Source organism: Cydia strobilella, chromosome 19, assembly GCF_947568885.1.
Source record: "Cydia strobilella chromosome 19, ilCydStro3.1, whole genome shotgun sequence".
Taxonomy (NCBI): domain Eukaryota; kingdom Metazoa; phylum Arthropoda; class Insecta; order Lepidoptera; family Tortricidae; genus Cydia; species Cydia strobilella.
Genome location: NC_086059.1, coordinates 2,451,689 through 2,472,141, shown reverse-complemented (window position 1 = coordinate 2,472,141; position 20,453 = coordinate 2,451,689). Strand labels below are relative to the sequence as shown.

Genomic DNA, 20,453 nt, shown 5'->3' with positions numbered 1-20,453 from the left:
AATGTCAAATTTTCTATTTTCTAATTGTTTTGTTAAGCATTGTTCTTGTATTATATTGTAAAGTAACATGACTGTGTTATTTTGAATTATTTTCGTCTTTTGTTCATTATGGTTCACTTCACATGTTATAAGTTACAATATGTGCCTATTGCGTATCATACCAAGAAATTTTAACATTAAATCATTTTACGGTTTAGACTCACTTGTTTTAGTCACTCGCGTGACATGTTTCGGTGTAAAATGATTTAATGTTAGTATGTCTCACAACAGTTTAAATTCGAGAAATTCTAAGTTTCATACTGATACTTTTTTTTTCCCCAAAGGGCAAAAACGGGACCCTATTACTAAGACTCCGCTTTCTGTCTGTCTGTCTGTCCGTCTTCAGTTGAAATTTTCACACATGATGCATTTCTGTTGCCACTATAACAACAAATACTAAAAACAGAATAAAATAAATATTTAAGTAGGGCTCCCATACAACAAACGTGATTTTTTGCAGTTTTCTGCGTAATGGTACGGAACCCTTTGTGCGCGAGTCCGACTCGCACTTGGCCGGTTTTATTTGACTGATATCCATACATAACACGAGCACAGGATTAATACCAATCAAACAACAAACATCAACAAACCTAATGGCATAATTATATTAAAAGAAAACACAGAAGTTCCAGAAGTCAATGATATCTTTAGTTTGCTTACGTTTGTTTGGGCAGACAAACAGACAGAGTTAGAATAGTGAAAGTGCTCGCAATAGTCCGGTGTCCGGTGCCCAATGTGTGCTGCGCATTATCATACAACTGCACGCGCAGGGACGGACTGTGTAAAAAGGTGAAAACTAAAATATATAATTACAAAAACCCTTCTTAGTCCGGAATTATTTTCTAATATTTAATCTAGTTAAAAACTTGCTCGCTAATAAGTCGATAAGAACATTTGACATCTAAAATTAAAAAAATAAACCGAGATATACAATAGGGAATATTACGCGAAACTCTACGTAGGGGCGCCACGGCGCCACTACCACAATCTGAGGGTCTATCGTAAAACAAGAAAATTTCTTTATCTAACATCTCTGTCACTTGCATATTCGAGCGATAAAGAGGCAGATAGCGAATTTTCGGATTCGCGTTTCCCGGTAGGTCCTCTGTAAGCAAACCTTGATGCATCAATGTCATATTGTATTATCTCTGAAAACTTGTCAAAAACCTGATAAAGGTACAGTATGTATAAGTTACTCTATGGTTTACTAAAAAGGCTAGTCCTGCACTCTGGTTGCAGAACATTGCAGTAATATCCCCTATTGCATGAATTTTTAAAACGTGATCCGACAGCGACAGTCGTGCACCACCCGAGTCCGTGCCTGCGCACATTAGGCGCAATCGTGACAGACTCTTGCGCATGGCATTGTGTGCATCCTAATCGATCATGTGCGCTCGTCTGTACACAGTATAAATATTGTGTACTTATGAGCCCGTAAGACATGCCCAATTTAATGATCGAATTTATTGAAATAAATAAAAAATCCAGTGTTCAAATTGTTACTTGGCTGTAGCAAACAAGTAACCTTACCACGACTGCCTTAGCTTTGTGAAATTGACATATTCGCTAACGTCTGCGTAACCTTCTTTCTATACATCTCGCTCGCACTAATATGCGAGTCTTAGAGGATATAACCAAAAGGAGTAGCCATTAACAGTCGTCCCCCTCTGTCGAAAATAGGCGGCCAATGGTCATACACAATGTATGGACTGACGTTTATCTGACATGGCTATTTTTACGTTACGTTATACATTTGACGTGCCCCTCCCCCGCAAAAATCGGCAGACTGTTTTGTACAGAAAATTACAAACATGGCGTCTTCGTTTGGCTATATCCTTTAAGATGCGAGTACGTAAAGTAAGTTACACAAATGCTAGTGAATATGTCAGTGTCAAACTGGTGATAGCTTGACACTGACATATTCTCTAGCATGTGTGTAACCTACTTTACGTACTCGCATCAATCAAACAATAAACAATAGCTGTATAGGTACCACACGAGAATCGAAAATTAAAAACGTACCAATAATTACAAGTGCAAACGTGACTTTCTATGTCATCATTTCCATACATTTTTTTAAGTTGCCCCATGGGGGCCAGGTTCTCAAAAGCTTGTAACTTGTAATACAAGCGGATGTCACTTTTTGACAGCTTCTGTTATAAAGGGACTTCCACTTGTATTACAAGCTACAAGCTTTTGAGAAACGGGCCCCTGGTATGCCAATAATTTTACTGAATAACCAATTATTAAATTCTATACATTCTAGTTTGGGGCCGATGGATATTAGCTTAATTGTAAAATCTAATTTTTTGTTAAGTTCAATTTGTGATGTCAATTTGTAAAATATTTGGTAAATAAACGATTTATATTTGTATTCTACAGAATAATGATTTAACAAATAAACATATTTGACGATATTGCCTGTAGAAATAAACGAATAACTTTGTTATGCGCGTTCCATGCAAAATAGCCATTAAACAAACACTCACGTCGCTGGTCAGCACGTGTCAATATACTGTATTCAATATTTCTATTGTGCCTAGCCATTGTAATTACGTAGCCTAATGTCTACTAACATTTAAGGACCTTTTGATGCAACGCTCGAGGACATAGCCATAATGACAGGTGGTATCTATGGACAAATGACGGACATTATCTAGATTGTGTAATGTAAAAACAGTTGGTATAAAAAAAAAACAGGCCAAGTGCGAGTCGGACTCGCCCACCGAGGGTTCCGTACTTTCTAGTATTTGTTGTTATAGCGGCAACAGAAATACATCATCTGTGAACATTTCAACTGTCTAGCTATCACGATTCATGAGATACAGCATGACAGATGGACGGACGGGCAGACGGACAGACGGACAGCGGAGTCTTAGTAATAGGGTCCCGTTTTTAGGGTTCCGTACCCAAAGGGTAAAACCCTTTGGGTACGGAACCCTAAATGTGGAAAAACTCACTGCCTACTCCTCCTGCCGACTACTCGAGACTTCTCGGTGGCTCAGTTGGTAAAGCGATGGGCTAGTGATACGGCCATAGTCACGAGTTCAAGTCTCGCCTGAGACAGTGAATTTTCCACTTTTAATTTATTTCAAAGCTTTATCGGCATCGTTTGCAAACGTTTCTGCTTAATACAAAATTAATTTAACATTTATTGTACCTGTGCTTGTTTGCCACCAACATTTTAATTTAAAAAAACTCCATTAAATCGCCAATAAAATAAGTACTTATTTTGGAACTCCATTGTTTCCCATATATAGGTAGTATATATGTATTCTTTGTCCACATTTTCGTTAGTCATAATTTGGTTTTTCTCAAAAACGCGTAAATTTCAGGATTGCCATAAAACAAACCTAACCTTTTTTTTCTGTTGGCGGGTTTTTCTTAGCGGGAAATGTGTTCTGTGTCAGAATTTCGTGACAACTGTCGTGTTTCTTGTGACAATTGTCATTAGCTTCGCAAAATAAGTACTTATTTATTGGCGACATAATGGTTTTTTTTTTAAATAAAAATGTTGGTGGCAAACAAGCCCACCGGCCCGTCCTATGGTAAGCGGTTACCGTAGCCTATTGAGGCCTGTGACGTCAGTAACAGTGATGTCGTCAATTGTCGCACCTGTCACCGTGGTGAAATAGGGGCCAGGTAATGATAATAGTGTAGCCGATAAACTTTAGACATGTTACAACCATGATAAAACAGACTGATTATACGACAGACACATTACACATTAGGTATGCACCATAGAAACGCGCTAGAAAGTTGCACAAATGTTGAATCGAAAGCAATTGCACTTGCAGTAGCATCCGAGGAATTACACTATCTACCATGTAATTTATACGAGTAGGAGATGCAGTTTGTTGATTTTATTTTCTGTTAAGAATATTTAGTTTTTCTTTCGATATCAGAATTATTTCTTACTAGCTTTTGCCCGCGACTTCGTCTGCGTGGACTTAGTAACAGCAGCTAAAGTAAGTATAGCGCCTGGAAAAATTCTCATAGCAATTATTCAATTTGAGCAAATTATGCACACAAATTAGCAGACACTTCGATAATTATCTCAATTCCACCCCGCTTTTTACTTCCTTAAGGGATGATTTTCGGGATAAAAACTATCCTATGTCCTTCTCAGGGACTCAACCTATCTCTATGCCAAATTTCATCTAAATCGATTCAGCGGTTTAAGCGTGAAGAGGGAACACACAGACAGACAGACAGACTTTCGCATTTATAATATTATGAGTATGGATAACGAAAACAAATAAAATATACAATTTAACATGGTCCACTATGTGAACTATGATGTCCCAAAGTAAGTTATTAGGCTGTTATGGAATAATAGACAATGACATGCATATATATGGCTACAGGCACAATTGCACATAGTCGTCATACTCGTACTAATATAGTTATTTACGATACAAGTGCGGAAAAGAGAAAATTCGAAACGAGTGGCGATAAATTAAAACAAAACCGCAGGGAGTGTTTTAAATCGACACGAGTTGCGAATTACCTTTTCGCACGTGTATCGTACAAAGTTTTACAGTACATATGGCCCTTTAAACTTTCGACATATGCACGAAAAGTGCTCTTTTACGCACTAGTGCGAGAAAGTAGCCCCATATGTATCATTATATGCGAAGAACTTATCTTGTTATTGCTACTGTAGGCCAAGCACATGATTGACGCGACAGTATCTCGCCGTGAGATAGACTACCCGTCTTTTACTAACTGTATGAATTAAAGGGGGACGGGTAGTCTATGTCCCGGCGAGATACTCTCGCGCCAATCATGTGCTAGCCCGGCAGAAAGATCATTTGTGCAGATGTATAATGCAGGGCTCGGACCCGGTATTTTTTTAAAACCCCGAAATAGCCCAATATTTTGAATTTTTTTATGCTCATTACGTAGGACTGAATCATGTATTTAGGAAACAATTTTGCATTATTAAAACGTCCCATTAAAAATGAAATTATAAACAAAAGAACGAAAAAGAACTTAATAATACCGGTATTTTTGTATGGAGCAAATACCGGTTTCCGACCCCTGGTATAATGTTTACTTTAATCGCAAATATCTAAAATATGAAATTAAACTAGAGATGACGCTTTAATTTCACTTGTTTATACTGTAAAGTAACAGTGAAGACGTTATTATAAAATAAAAATATGGTTGTCTGTAAAGTCGGTTTACGGCACAGACCTAAAATTTATGCTTATCCTAGTTCTGTGATTTACGGACGATAATTTTGGGTGATAAAGTCATAAGAAAACATTGATGAAAAGGCCGTAACGTTACCATGGAGATCTGTCCACAACGTGACACTTTTTCGTGCATGATACCGGTGTTCATCGTTTTTATAACACGTTATCACGTCAAAAAACCGGCCAAGTGCGAGTCGGACTCGCGCACCGAGGGTTCCGTACATTACATAATTTTAACAATGTATTTTTCATGTGAAACGTGAGTGAAAGGTAAATTGCGGTTTACGATTTATGACGTATTAAAAAAAACTACTTACTAGATGTCGTTCAAACCAATTTTCGGTGGAAGTTTGCATGGTAATGTAAGTCATATATTTTTTTTAGTTTTATCATTATCTTATTTTAGAAGTTACAGGGGGGGGGGGGGGAAACACATTTTACCACTTTGGAAGTGTCTCTCGCGCAAACTATTCAGTTTAGAAAAAAATGATATTAGAAATCTCAATATCATTTTTGAAGACCTATACATAGATACCCCACACGTATGGGTTTCATGAAAAAAAAATTTGAGTTTCAGTTCCAAGTATGGGGAACCCCCAAAATGTATTGTTTTTTTTCTATTTTTGTATGAAAATCTTAATGCGGTTCACAGAATACATCTACTTACCAAGTTTCAACAGTATAGTTCTTATAGTTTCAGAGAAAAGTGGCTGTGACACGGACGGACGGACAGACGGACAGACAGACAGACAGACAGACAGACATGACGAATCTATAAGGGTTCCGTTTTTTGCCATTTGGCTACGGAACCCTAAAAACAAGTACATATCTACATAAATTGAAATAATAACAAATAACTAAAATGTTAATATTTCGTACACAGTCATATCATAACTCATAACTATGTCTCCAAACAAGAATGAGATTACAAAACAAGCTGATGAAACTTACAGTCACAATAAATGTGACTGCAACCTGAGGATGACATCCAAAACAACTCTGACAATATGACATAATGGGCTTATTGTTTTGTAATACGGTCACGAATTACGAACATAGTTAACGAAATATATCTTGTAAACAAATCTTAGCGACTGCATGTTGTCTGTAACTTTGACAAACTGCAAAATAACATTACCGTGAACTTTACACGTAATCAGGTTACATGTTCCACTGGCAGATTTTGTCAGATATTTGACAGATAATGAGGTGAAAACTCAAAACAAGTATAGTATTTGTTGCTCTGAGGGTGACAAGAACAATGCAAACTTGAAATGACAAGCAACAGACGAGGGAATCCCTGTTTTGGAATGACACATACTTTTGGGTAAGTGTTTATTCTACGTAACATGATGTGGTCAAATGAACAAATCCAAAAAAAATGACAGTTTTATAAGATTAGGGTGTATGGAGACTATATAAAGGAGCCAAATCTCTATGTATGAAAAGTGTCCATCAAAAAACAGTAATTAGGCGGCGCCACCATACACCGAAATACTACCAAAAACAACCTACGTAATTTGGTCGGGTTATTTGTTGGTTCATGTTATACTCATGTCCCAGAGCCTAACTAGCGCCACCGGAGAGATTAGGAACTATTATTTAAAGCTGAAAGCGGTCACTTTTGCAACAATTCTGCCATAAGAGATTGGCATCCTTTCTATACCATCCATATTAGGGTGGTTGTGTTATCGATATCGCGATTCTTTTATTCTTTTTTGAGCCGCATTTCAACCTTTCAATTTGATCTCATTGACATTATTTAAATCTTTTATCGCTACGAGCTACGAGTGATATCAAAATACGACCGTATGCCACGAAATACTAACTCTCTAAATGTTACCTCTCGGGGTTGGTGTGTTTTAAGGAACTTATTTTCAATCAGTTTACAATTTGTTAGAAAACAAAGCTGACAATGATACTTTCAACAGGCTTATTCCGCCTGTTACTTCACACTACACTGACTGCAACATGTCACCACCACCCATTAATCTTCATAGCGGTTCACCTGTTATCGCAGAATCGCAACATTGATATAGAGTACGATTGAGTCCGTCAATATGTCCGATGTCACAATTAGACCTTAATGCAAACACATAAAGTCTATAAAAGTACGTATTGCTCTTTGTACCATCGTCCAGCCATACAGTTGAATGATTGTGAATGTTATTGCAATAGGAGTAAGGTCTATGATAACTCAGTTAATTCGTAGTTGTCAGTTCGCTACGCAACTCGTTTTGCATAGCGCCAGGACAGGAAGGCAAATCAGTTAGGTCCTGCGCCGGTTTCCTTTCATTTCCCCTTGACCAAATTATTTGTAAGAAGAAACAAGGTAAAAAAAAATAATCAAAATGCTATTTTTTTGTAATCCTTTAAATTTTGGCTGTTTCTTGGAGTTCCTTATACCAAATTTTCTTCCTTTCACGAGGTATTATTTCATAACTTTTTAATTACATAGTTACTCGTAATAAAAAACCCATCCATACCTACTCGTAAGTTAACTAACCTTTACGACTTTACGAGTAAGTATGGGTTCTTTGTAAAAAAAAATAGAAATCTTAAACCCTTCATACGGTGCATTGAAAAAAAAAACCGGCCAAGTGCGAGTCGGACTCGCGCACCGAGGATTCCGTACCTTTTTAGTATTTGTTGTTATAGCGGCAACAGAAATACATCATCTGCGAAAATTTCAACTGCCTAGCTTGCACGGTTCATGAGATACAGCCTGGTGACAGACAGACGGACAGACGGACAGCGCGCGGAGTCTTAGTAATCGGGGCCCGTTTTTACCCTTTGGGTACGGAACCCTAAAAACCGGACAAGTGCGACAAGTTCCCACCGAGGGTTCCGTACCTACTTTTTAGTATTTGTTGTTATAGCGGCAACAGAAATACATCATCTGTGAAAATTTCAACTGTCTAGCTAGTAGCTACCACGGTTCATAAGATACAGCCTGGTGACGAACAGACGGACATACAGACGGACAGTGGAGTCTTAGTAATAGGGTCCTCTTTGGGTACGGAACCCTAAATATCAGCAAACAAATTGAAGGAAACAAGAAAAGTAGGTAATCTTGAAGCAGAATTTATAAGTCACATGCATTAGGTTTATCACACACGATTTACACACAGATTTTATTATTTTGCTAATTATAATCACACAAAATTTGTAGAAATGATCACACATCAAGCATCATCGGCCAAAAACAATCGAAAATAAAAACGAATCCAATGAGGGCTATCGTTTTTTTTGCTCACCAGTTGGCGCCTCTGTTGATGGTGGTCCAAAAGACTAAAGAACGGCTGTCAGTCATTGAAGTGACATGTGACATTTGACATTTCGAACTTTGCGAACATGGAGACTATATAAAGGAGCCAAATCTCTATGTATGAAAAGTGTTCATCAAAAAACAGTAATTAGGCGGCGCCACCATACACCGAAATACTACCAAAAACAACCTACGTAATTTGGTCGGGTTATTTGTTGGTTCATGTTATACTCATGTCCCAGAGCCTAACTAGCGCCACCGGAGAGATTAGGAACTATTATTTAAAGCTGAAAGCGGTCACTTTTGCAACAATTCTGCCATAAGAGATTGGCATCCTTTCTATACCATCCATATTTGCGAAGACCACCATCTACACTAGCGCCCCTAGCGGCGAATTCATACGCGTTAGCCCTCATTAGTAAAGTACTATGTCACAGTTATTAGCCGTGGGTAAAAGTTTAACGCTACAATAGTCTGAGAACATGGTGCTTTCATTTAGGCAACAATGTCACGATCTAGTGCTCTTCATCTGCACCTTTAACTGCATCTTAAAATTAAGGCCGAAGATTTTATCTTGCCTATATAATGTTTTTTTTTAAGGATTTGAGGCATAAGACAATAGCGAGGCATAATAAATAAATATAAATTGAAAACCGAAGATGTTATGATATTATTCAAACCTAACCAAATTGCGACCCTTACCGAAAGTAGGTATGTAATTATGTATTGAACAACTGAATAAAACTGTCCAGAGACTCAATTCTTTAAGGGTCTTGGGCAAGCTCAGTTCTCCATACAAACGTAGTTCCAGCTCTCATTTTAAAACGACTATATTCTGTTTTTTTTATTCCGTAGACTAAAATGACATTTCATGTCATGTCTTACACATGAATGGTCATTTTAGTCTACGGAATAAAAAACAGACCTTAGCTAGATTGCTCTGAAACTTCGTACTTACAATAGGATAAGGTATATCTGTCTGTAATTAGTTTATGTAGCTTCTGATAACATAGTTAAAAAAATACAGCGAATTTAAGTTTTTCATACAAAACTTGTTTTTGCTCTATTTCGTTTGTTTTATAAACTGGAGCTATATACCTAAACTAATTTCGGACCTAGATATACCTCATGTCATTGTATGTGCAAAGTTTCATTACAATCAAACACGTAGTTTTAAAATGAGAGCGGAACTACGTTTGTAAGGGAATTTGCAATTCGGCCGAGCTTGCCGGGGACGGGGCTCTCAAGGTCCACTTGCACCATCCCATTCACCCGGGGTTAACCAGTTAAACCGTTAACCCAGTGTCAATTTTTTTTTTTTTTTAATTTATTGTTATATAAAGAGAACATTCATTAATTTCGTTACAAAAATTTCGCCAAACTGTGTAACAGTTTGTAATGCAATGCAGTGTGCAATTGTACTGGTAACCATGGTAACTCTAGGTTTAACCGGTTAACCCCGAGTTAGTGCATGGTGCAATTGGCGCTTACACGTTCATTGAAAACTACGCATCCTAAATGTGCCCAGCCCTCACAAATATGAATTGAATCAGATTTCCACTATAAATTGTATCACTGCAGCACTGAACCGTAATCTTTTAATACACCTCCTGAGTCAATATATCACGAGCGTCTTGAATGCCATTTTTAAACACATTTGATGATGTTTCTGGTTATTTTATAGTACCCGGGGACCTCAATCAGGGATCTAAAAATATCATCAAATATATCGAAACAGTCAAAAATGAATCCAAACAAATTACGGGTACAAAACGCTGACATAAATCCTCCCGCTGCCTCCTCTGCCTCGGCCCACGCTCCAAAGGTCACACGCCCCGCTTGAGCAACGATTTCCGCAAAAAGCGCGCATTGTCTCATTTCGCCATGCGCAGGAGTTCAATTCGAACTTACATTCGGATGCCAATATGATTAATATGATATCGTTTTGTTATCATTCGCTCGTGCATTTCACTCATAATTGTTCGGTACATGTATTTGCCACGTATGATAACAAAATTACATCATTTTGGTATTGGAATGTAAGTTCGAATTGGGTTACAGGAGTTTGTTTTGTGTCGGCGAGAATGATTGGGTACTAAATCGTCGAAAAAGACGAAGAAACGAACTATTTCAATAGCTGTTACATGGTGTATGTTTGTTTTTAGAGGAAGGTTCTCATAGGTGTTAGACTGTTGTTGTTATGTGTAAAACAATCTATAATCATTGTTGAATGTGGACTATCATAGCATAAAGTATGACCTGAGTTTTCTAATACTTTATCCACATATAGTACCGTAAAACCACCACACTATTTGTCCAAATGCTCCCAACTACGGTCCAAAAAGATAAGTATTGTTCTCAATCTATTATCTCCTTCAAATCAAACCTTAAGGATTACTATCTTTCCCTTCCTTAGTTTTTAGGGTTCCGTACCCAAAGGGAAAAAACGGCACCCTATTACTAAGACTCCGCTGACCGTCTGTCCGCCTGGCCGTCTGTCCGTCTGTCTGTCATCAGGCTGTATCTCATGAACGGTGACTAGACAGTTGAAATTTTCACAGATGATGTAATTCTGTTGCCGCTATAACAACAAATACTAAAAAGTACGGAACCCTCGGTGGGCGAGTTTGACTCGCACTTCGACGGTTTTTTTATTATGGACACTGTTGTTTCTTTATTTAATATTTTATTTTTATTTTTTATGTATGTATGTCTATGTAATATGTATGTTTGTAGTTATACGTATTTAAGTATTCAATTTTCAATTTATTTATTTTAAGTATGTTTATCTATATTAAAGTTTTGTGTTGTTTGGTTATATTTAAGTCGACTTTCAATTTTTTTTTCTTTACCACCTACCGTATATTCTATTCTATTGTCTCCGATACGAAAAGGTTGTCTGGAAGAGATCGCTTTTAAGCGAAAAGACCGCCTGTTGTTACCTCTATCCAATTATGTTTGTTTATGTTTGTGTGCATTTATTGTAAACTATGTGAGGTGTGCAATAAAGAGTATTGTATTGTATTGTATTGTATTGTATTGTATTGTATTGTATTGTATTGTATTGATACTTAATTACACGTTGAACTTGTGGACTACTTGTAGTAGGTACTTGGATATAGTTGGGTGGTTTAACGATACTTAATGATAATGATTTGATTAATGTTTTAATAGGTAAAGCTTAAAGTACTTCAATAGAAGACAGACAGGCAAACATTGATCATAGTAAACGTGACGACATTATGCCTCAACAGAGAAAGCGATTCATTCCATACATTACCCATTCGTTCTGGCCAAAGATAGATATAACTCCGTAATAGATGGATACAGTCTAAGGAAAAAACGTGCCTCGAAAATCAAGAAAATTTGATTCTCGATCAGAGGGCGCTACTAGCTTTGGCCTACTTTCGTATAGATGGCGTTGACGGTTTCGTTTGTTATTTAACAATTTTAACGCATATCAGTGAAAGAACATGGGTCAAAATCATAAAAATAATTAATGCAAATAAAACAATCATTTATCCATATTTAAATACATTTTATCGTATTTTTATAAATCTTCATTTTTAGTTTTAAAGTGTGACGACAGATGGCATGGAATTTACTGGGGTTACAAAATTTACTATGACAGTACCGCTCTAGTATAAGTTACTCTATGGTTCTGGGGAAAGTACTATACTACTGCTCAGCTACCAATGTGGCATTTCATTCATACCATTTGTACCAGGGATGTTGCGGATGCCGATTTTTTGACATCCGCGGACGCGGATGCGGTTGCGGATGTCGAGATTAGGCACATAAAAAACTTTAGTAATTTTTATTAAAAAAAAAAAAGAAACAGTATTTGATCAAGAATATAGGTGCTCCACTATCGCATTACTATACTAAAGTCCAAATAAAACAAACTTTTCACTTCTTGTCGCTGTCCGTCATAGGCTAAAGTGCTTGATAGACGAATCACAAAAACGAAACGAGATTCCTATTGGCTAATAACGAAATTACCTAGCACTTACGCCGCCGCTAAGACGTTCCTGTACCTACATGTTCCACATCCGCATCCGCATTAAGCTCCGCATCGATTTTATGCGGATGCGGATGTTGAAAATAATGCGGAAGTTCCGCGGTTGCTGATGCGGATGTGAATATTCGCAACATCCCTGATTTGTACCTCTGTAAAGGAATGTTCGCAAGGCGGCTGGCAAGAGCTGGATCAGAGTTGCGGAAAATCGTGCTCAATGGTGTGCAATAGGAGAGGCCTATGTCCAGCAGTGGTCGAGATTAGGCTGATGATGATGCTGACGATGATTAAAGGAATGATAGACTCAACTATTTGAACGCCAAGAACACCTATAGTCGTCGTTACTATAGTATTTTTCAAACTGGAAGGATACGCTGATAGATGTCAATTCAATACAATTTTGCGACATTTGGCATTTTTAGGTTATAAATTGTATGGAGATGACATCTATCATATGTCATGTATATCATATGACGTAAAAAATAATTGAAGAAATATGTTTTTAGCGTATTTTTATTATTTAAATGTTACATTTTTTAATAAATGAGCGTGCATATCTCCCAAAAGATGTCTACAATCATTTTACGTGACAGCCTCCATATAAAAAATCAGGGACCGTTACCTATCTACGAGTATATAACTAAAAATCAAAATAACACACAGCATTCACAATTTCTCAGATATTCTAGAATGATATTTAGGTAAGGCAATGAGTTATGAGATTAGCTAATCGAAATGCAAAAATATACATAAACAACCGATATACCGAAATTGAATACCGGTTAATTTGTATGAAACAAATACCGGTATTCGGTCCCTGATAAAAATTAAGTGCCATAGGGATAATCGTTCGATATCATTCATTCATCATTTGATATTTACTACCAGTCGCTTTTCGGTGAAGGAAAACATCGTGAGGAAACCGGACTAATCCCGATAAGACCTAGTTTACCCTCTGGGTTGGAAGGTCAGATGGCAGTCGGTTTCGTAAAAACTACTACACCAACTCTTGGGATTGGTTGCCAAGCGGAACCCAGGCTCCCATGAGCCGTGGCAAAATGCCGGGACAACGCGAAGATGAGGGAGCATCGTTCGACGCTAGAGGTTATCCTATTGAGAAAAACCTCGGGCACATTCAGGTTTAATTAGTATGACAAAAGAATTTACCTAATTAGTTACGTTCAGTATTAGATAATAATTATGTCTAACGAGAACTTTTACATAAAGCCGACAAAACGCTAACGACATATTGTTTATCAGCAATGTTACATTTCCCATGATTTTCTCACTTTCCACGAATCATTATGAGTGCATGGAACTAAGAAATAATTGATGATCTAGGAACATTTCTAATGCGCGACTTATGAGGTTACGTGCAAAAATTCCAAAAAGTAAGGTGAGCTAATCCCTGGGAAATTTCACAAGAAAGGAAGTTTCCGTTTTAGATCCAAGATTGTTCCATGTGAAATGTTATAGAATTGAGATCTAAAATTTGCATGGGAGTATTGTACGGTAGAAAACTGAGTCGGGGCTTGAAATGGAGCAAAAATTTAATGTCAAACTATCAGCAATTACCTTGTAATTTTATAATTCTCCAATACGAAGAAATCTCTCTATATAAAGTAATTTATTGTCTACTGAAAATTTACTGAAGGTTTATATTTACACTGAAGTTTAATAGATTGTTTTCTTTTGGTTACAATAAAAATAAATGCTCCGTAAGCAAAGTTTTGTACGGAGCACTAAAAATTTCTTACAAATTTAGGTGTATTTTCTTATTGCTAACTAGATATCTTCATTATTTTACTGTCACCAGCTTCAAGTATACATATAGCTGGTTATAGCTACAATGAAATAGTTATTTGTGCAACAAGAGAGGAAAGTTGGTTTTTCTTGCGAGTGTTTATTTTGAGTCCCGAGAAAGCGAAAGACTCAAAAACACGAGATGTAAAATACCTTTGCTCTCGTGTTGCACACATAATTTTTCACCTCAGTAGTGAGAACATATTAAAGGTTAAAATGTATTTCGAATTACACAGATTAATTCAGAAAAAAAAACTTGTAATTAAAGTATGAAGTGGCAGTTCATGGCCTTCACTAAATTAAAAAGCTACTTTGTTTCACTCCCTGGAGTGAGGAAAGTCGCACTTTTTTCACTCCCTGGAGTGAGGAAAGTCGCACTTTCCTCACTCCAGGGGGTGACGAAAGTAGGCTTGTTCGAGCTGCTGAGGTGAAAAGTAAATGTAATCTGGTCATGTGATAAGGAATTACCCGTTCCCATCATTTTTGACTGTACCTACTACCTACAGACAGTAGCAAACATACATTTCATAGCATGAAGGACGCTTTCACATAATTATACATAAACATTATGAGTAGGTATAAAAATTTGCAATTCAATGCTACCGTGGCTTAGTTCGCATTATACGTTAATTAATATAATTATACTTGAAATATGCCTGTTAGGTTGTTATTATAAGGCGAATGCAATGCCGAAAAGTTATAACTTCTTGCGTCATTATTTAAATAATGATATTAATGATTTAGGGTTAGGGGACGGAGATTTTTTAAAAATTTTAAAAGTTTTGCAGATACCTGTCACGTTTTTTTTTATAGGGACGAAATTTGCACAACAAAGTGGGCAAGTGGGCATATTCAAAGTTAAGGATTTATAAGGCATTACTTTCTGCCTTAAATAATTACTTAAATGTAGACAAGATGTTAAACTTAGGTATATTAGGTGCATATTAGTATAACTTCTGATAGTAAAAAAACATTACTTTCACTAAATTAATTTTGTATATAACAGAAACGTCTGCGAACAATGCTAATAGCAATAATAATAGCTTAGAGACAAATTAAACGTGGAAAATTCACTGTCTTGGGTGGGACTTGAACCCACGACCACTGGATCGCTAGCCCAGTGCTCTACCATCTGAGCCACCAAGACCGTAGGTTCCCAATATTTTTTTTTACTTTCACTCATGAAACATCAAACATTTATTCAGCAAATAGGCCACAGGGGCACTTTTACATGACAATTTTTACAAGCAATAATACTAATAATACTTTGTTAGAGATGTGTCCAGTCGAAATGTCGAATTACACAAAAAAAAACTAATAAAAAATATACAAACAACAGACAAGTACTAAAATTGTTTATAGATGTAAAAATCTCTATGGTCTCTTAGGTCTCAGAGATAAAATATATATTTTTAAAAATAAACGATCATCAAATTATCCTTAGAGGTGTAAAGGGTCTCCAAGACTTGAATTGTTATATAAGTAACTAACCTACCTATAATTGTAATTGTGAGTACTTATATTTTAATATGGCAAAGATCGGAACCCCTTTTATACATCACGATTCTGTTTTGGTCAATTATTATTTCAGTTACGTACTCGTATAGCCATATTTTTTAAACTTTTAACAGATTCGAAAAGTATTAAGTCATCTCAATTGCATTAACTCACTTAGAACTTTATGCAGTCGTGTTACGGTTTCTAATAGTGATGTCTGTAGAAGTAAATTAAAAGTAAAATATTTTAATTGCACACGCTTCTGTATTGTTAGTTTACTCGGTATATGTTTGTAAAGGGTCGAATAAAGAAGATAATTATTGAAATAATAATTCGTGATATGAAATGAAAGATCATGATCACGCATGGACTCATGTAAAGGATCATTAAAAATAATTAAGAAAGCGTTAAAAAAAAACCTTTCCATTGCTTCACATCTATATATAGTGGGCGAATAAACTGTAACTTTAAACATGATGTATCTCTGATGTGGATTAAATTGTAAGTAAATAAAAATATTCTTTATTGCAGCAATAATTATACATTTTACATACATGTAAAACTACCAGGGGTCGGAAACCGGTATTTGCTCCATACAAAAATACCGGTATTATTAAGTTCTTTTTCGTTCTTTTGTTTATAATTTCATTTTTAATGGGACGTTTTAATAATGCAAAATTGTTTCCTAAATACATGATTCAGTCCTACGTAATGAGCATAAAAAAAATCAAAATATTGGGCTATTTCGGGGTTTTGAAAAAATACCGGTTCCGAGCCCTGAAAACTACAAAGAAATAAATTGTGTAACTAATTAAAAAAAACTATTATAAATTTATTATTTTCTGGAACAACATGCTTAGGAACTCTCCTACAAATATTATTGTATGGTCATAACATAACTCTAGTCTCTAAATGTGTTTTATTACTTGCATGTCTGACAACTTTAATCGGTATATTAACGATCCCAGCGTTCCACGACTTAGCCTTAACGACACTTTAAAAACGTCTTAATAACACAATTTGTAACCACAGACACAACATTCCATCTTCTACTCTATCACTATCGTTCTAAAGTTGAAATTTAATTAACAGATGTTTAAACTTAAACGATATTGCTTAAACAAAACTTCCGTGAGACATAGACATATTAAATATATTAATGACGGGTCACTCACGTGTTTTAAGTCGAAAACGCTCGACATGTTTCACTCCGTACCGAGGAGCGTCATCAGGAGCTTGCGTCGACGGTGACGGACCGGCGCAGACTGCGGGCCGCAGCCCTCCGCGCCCGATGACTCGGCGCGGGCGGCTCGGGGCGGGAGCGTTTTCGACTTAAAACACGTGAGTGACCCGTCATTAATATATTTGATATTGCTTAAAATTTAATAAGGCAAATTTGACTAACATATGACTCTATTAGCAGGTAATTTGCGAAGGAAGTAATCACTTTCAAGGTCTTTTTTAGGGTTCCGTACCGAAAGGGTAAAAACGGGACCCTATTACTAAGACTCCGCTGTCCGTCTGTCCGTCCGTCTGTCTGTCTGTCACCAGGCTGTTGAACCGTGATAGCTAGACAATTGAAATTTTCACAGATGATGTATTTATGTTGCCGCTATAACAACAAATACTAAACACAGAATAATATAAATATTTAAATGGGGCTCCCATACAACAAACGTGATTTTTTTGCTGTTTTTTTCCGTAATGGTACGGAACCCTTCGTGCGCGAGTCCGACTCGCACTTGGCCTGTTTTTTGCTTGCTTTACTAGCTGAGACTAATGTGTAGACCCGGAACAAAAGCAGGAGTTTCCGGCTGCGACATTAATACCTACTGGTATTGTTGACAGGTTGCGTTTGTCATTTTTCGTGAGACTTGTCAAAATATTTTTTTATAGGTACAGTTACATTATAGTATAGGTACTTTGATAATAAAAACTTGTTCAAAGTAAGTAGTACTTAATGACTTTACATAGACTGACACCATGACAGGCTTAATAGTCTTAAGAGGCCGGTGTCGATTTTAGTCGCAAAAATGTAAAATTGATAGATTTCGTCGATGAAATTGTACACCTTTTGTTACCTAATTGAAATAACAAGTACTGGTTTCTATTAGCACGTCTTCTTATCTTACCTTTTATCAGATCAATTTGTTGAAAACAGACTCACTAAATTAGTAATGTTTGCTTTTCTGATGGACGTTTAGGAAAACGCGCGTAAAGCACTGATTTTGTCGCGATTTTGAGATCTCTTGTATTGTTTACGTGAAGTTGTTGTTTAACCTAGAGAAGAAACGTGCCTCGAAAATCAAGAAAATTTGATTTTCGATCAGAGGGCGCTACTAGCTTTGGCCTACTGTCGTATAGATGGCGTTGACGGTTTCGTTTGTTATTTAACAATTTTAACGCATATCAGTGAAAGAACATGGGTCAAATCATAAAAATTATTAATGCAAATAAAAAAAAATATTTATCCATATTTAAATACATTTTATCGTATTTTTATAAATCTTAATTTTTAGTTTTAAAGTGTGTCGATAGATGGCGGTGAATTTACTGTGGTTACAAAATTTACTATGACAGTACCGATCTATCTTATTATATCCTCTTTGGTACTGTTGTACTAGTGGGTCATTATGTCTTTTCCCCACAGATGGGCAGGTCGGTGACATGTTATGACATGTGTATTATAGTGGACGAGTTGCGCGTTACATTAGTGATGGGAGGTGTAATGGTTCTTGGAATAAGGAATTGTAGAGCTATTATGGCCATTTGAAGGCCGTGTTTGTTTCTAAAGAAAATTGGACCGACGTAAGTAAGTAAATACACTTTATTGCACCACAAAAGAGAAGCCAATAACAGATTTACAAAGTAAATAAAGGTAGCAACAGGCGGTCTTATCGCTGTAAGCGATCTCTTCCAGACAACTTTAGTGTAGCAGGATATAAAGAACAGAAAACTAAAAAACAGGTAGTGCACGACTAAATTACAGGAATAAGAAGATGACTGCATGTTGTTTACTTCTACTCGTAATTATATTTTCCATATTGTATTCTTTATTTATCGATATACATAATGTATAATCGAAAGTCGATAAACGGGAACTCCTTATGACAGCTCAAAAATGCTACGAGAATTCCGGGCTCTGGTAATAATTACTATTTCCTGTGAGAAAAATGACATCATTTTAAACCACCGCCCCAATGAATCCTGATATTTTTTCCACCCTGTATGTTTTTGAATAATGCTTCATCTATGCGTAATCTTATGGACAAACATGTCAAGACTGCCAGGGGTGGTCGCTAAATATATCCTATCATTTGTCACGATTTATGTTTCGGTAACAAATTGGCAGTATTACTTATCTGCACGTCAGTAAAATTACAAGTGCTCAAATAGTTTTCTGACCCCTTGGGGATTATTGCCGCAAAAATGTAGGTTTCGTCTGGTTGCTACGCTAACTCGAGTATTGTAGAGCGATAGAGGCAATTAGAGAAAAAACGAAGCGGTTCATAGAATAGTTATATATAAAATAAATGTTATTTATTCAGGTATCAAACCATTACATTAAAATAATAATTATTATAATTAGTACATGTTATCTATATTAAGTTTAACTATTCTTAAGTAAAATTAAATTAAATAAGCTATACAACTAATTATATAGTTGCAGCGCAAGCCTTGCTCATACAGTAGCAGGTTGCGTATACTACGTTAACAATGCTGTTCGATAGATAATAAGCAATCTAATTGAAAATCACAAATTAAAGGCACAAGAAGTGGATAGTTGAGTAATAATTATAAAGTTTTTTAAAGGTCAATCTTGGCATTTTGAGATCAAAACTTTGGAGCACTTCGGGCGAATGCTTTCAGATCAAGTAAAGATTTTGGGTACTTACAAAAGTAATAATATACCTAATAAGGAATATAGGCATAGCAAATCAAGTCATATTATAATTTCACCTATCGAAAACCCGCTGTTACGGTTCTGTCTAGTTTTATGGGTCAATAGTCAATACTAACTAACCGGACAAATTGTCTATTCATTGCCATCCAACTCCTACCGAAATGATGTTACAAAACCAGACAAAGGAAAATCGGGTTAAATTTCATTTTGTAACTGAACGTTTGTACACTAACACATTCCAAAATATATATCCTTCTTTTCAACAATCGAATCTCGTCTTTATATCTTACTGCTTTCGTTCAAAATTTCGTTGAAGCTGTGATGGATATAGGATGTTAAGAATGTGGGTGGAATCACGGTTGTGGTCTGCGGTGAGCCTCAAGTGTTCAAGACCTGCCTTCCATTTGGTTAATGTGGCACATGTTCTGATGAATAGCCAGTTAGGCTAACCGTGTTGCTAGAAAACTAAATACAGTTAAGTGCTAGAACACTGATGTGATGATGTCTCTACGTGTTTTTTAGGGTTCCGTACCCAAAGGGTAAAAACGGGACCCTATAAGACTCCGCTGTCCGTCTGTCACCAGGCTGTATCTCATGAACCATGATAGCTAGACAGTTGAAATTTTCACAGATGATGTATTTCTGTTGCCGCTATAACAACAAATACTAAAAAGTACGGAACCCTCGGTGCGCGCGTCCGACTCGCACTTGGCCGTTTTTTTG

General features: G+C 36.4%; 2 protein-coding genes and 1 non-coding gene across 3 annotated transcripts in view; 1 reads left to right on the top strand and 2 right to left on the bottom strand.

The window, feature by feature from the left end:
• The window catches only part of LOC134750032 (putative metabolite transport protein HI_1104), a 397,448-nt gene that overhangs the window by 276,261 nt on the left and 100,734 nt on the right, over positions 1-20,453 (top strand). The gene's annotated exons all lie outside the window — the stretch shown is intronic.
• The window catches only part of LOC134750027 (bicaudal D-related protein homolog), a 163,247-nt gene that overhangs the window by 74,489 nt on the left and 68,305 nt on the right, over positions 1-20,453 (bottom strand). The window lies entirely within an intron of this gene.
• Trnaa-agc (transfer RNA alanine (anticodon AGC)) lies at positions 15,404-15,476 on the bottom strand. Its single transcript has one exon. It is a non-coding gene; the product is annotated as a tRNA-Ala (tRNA).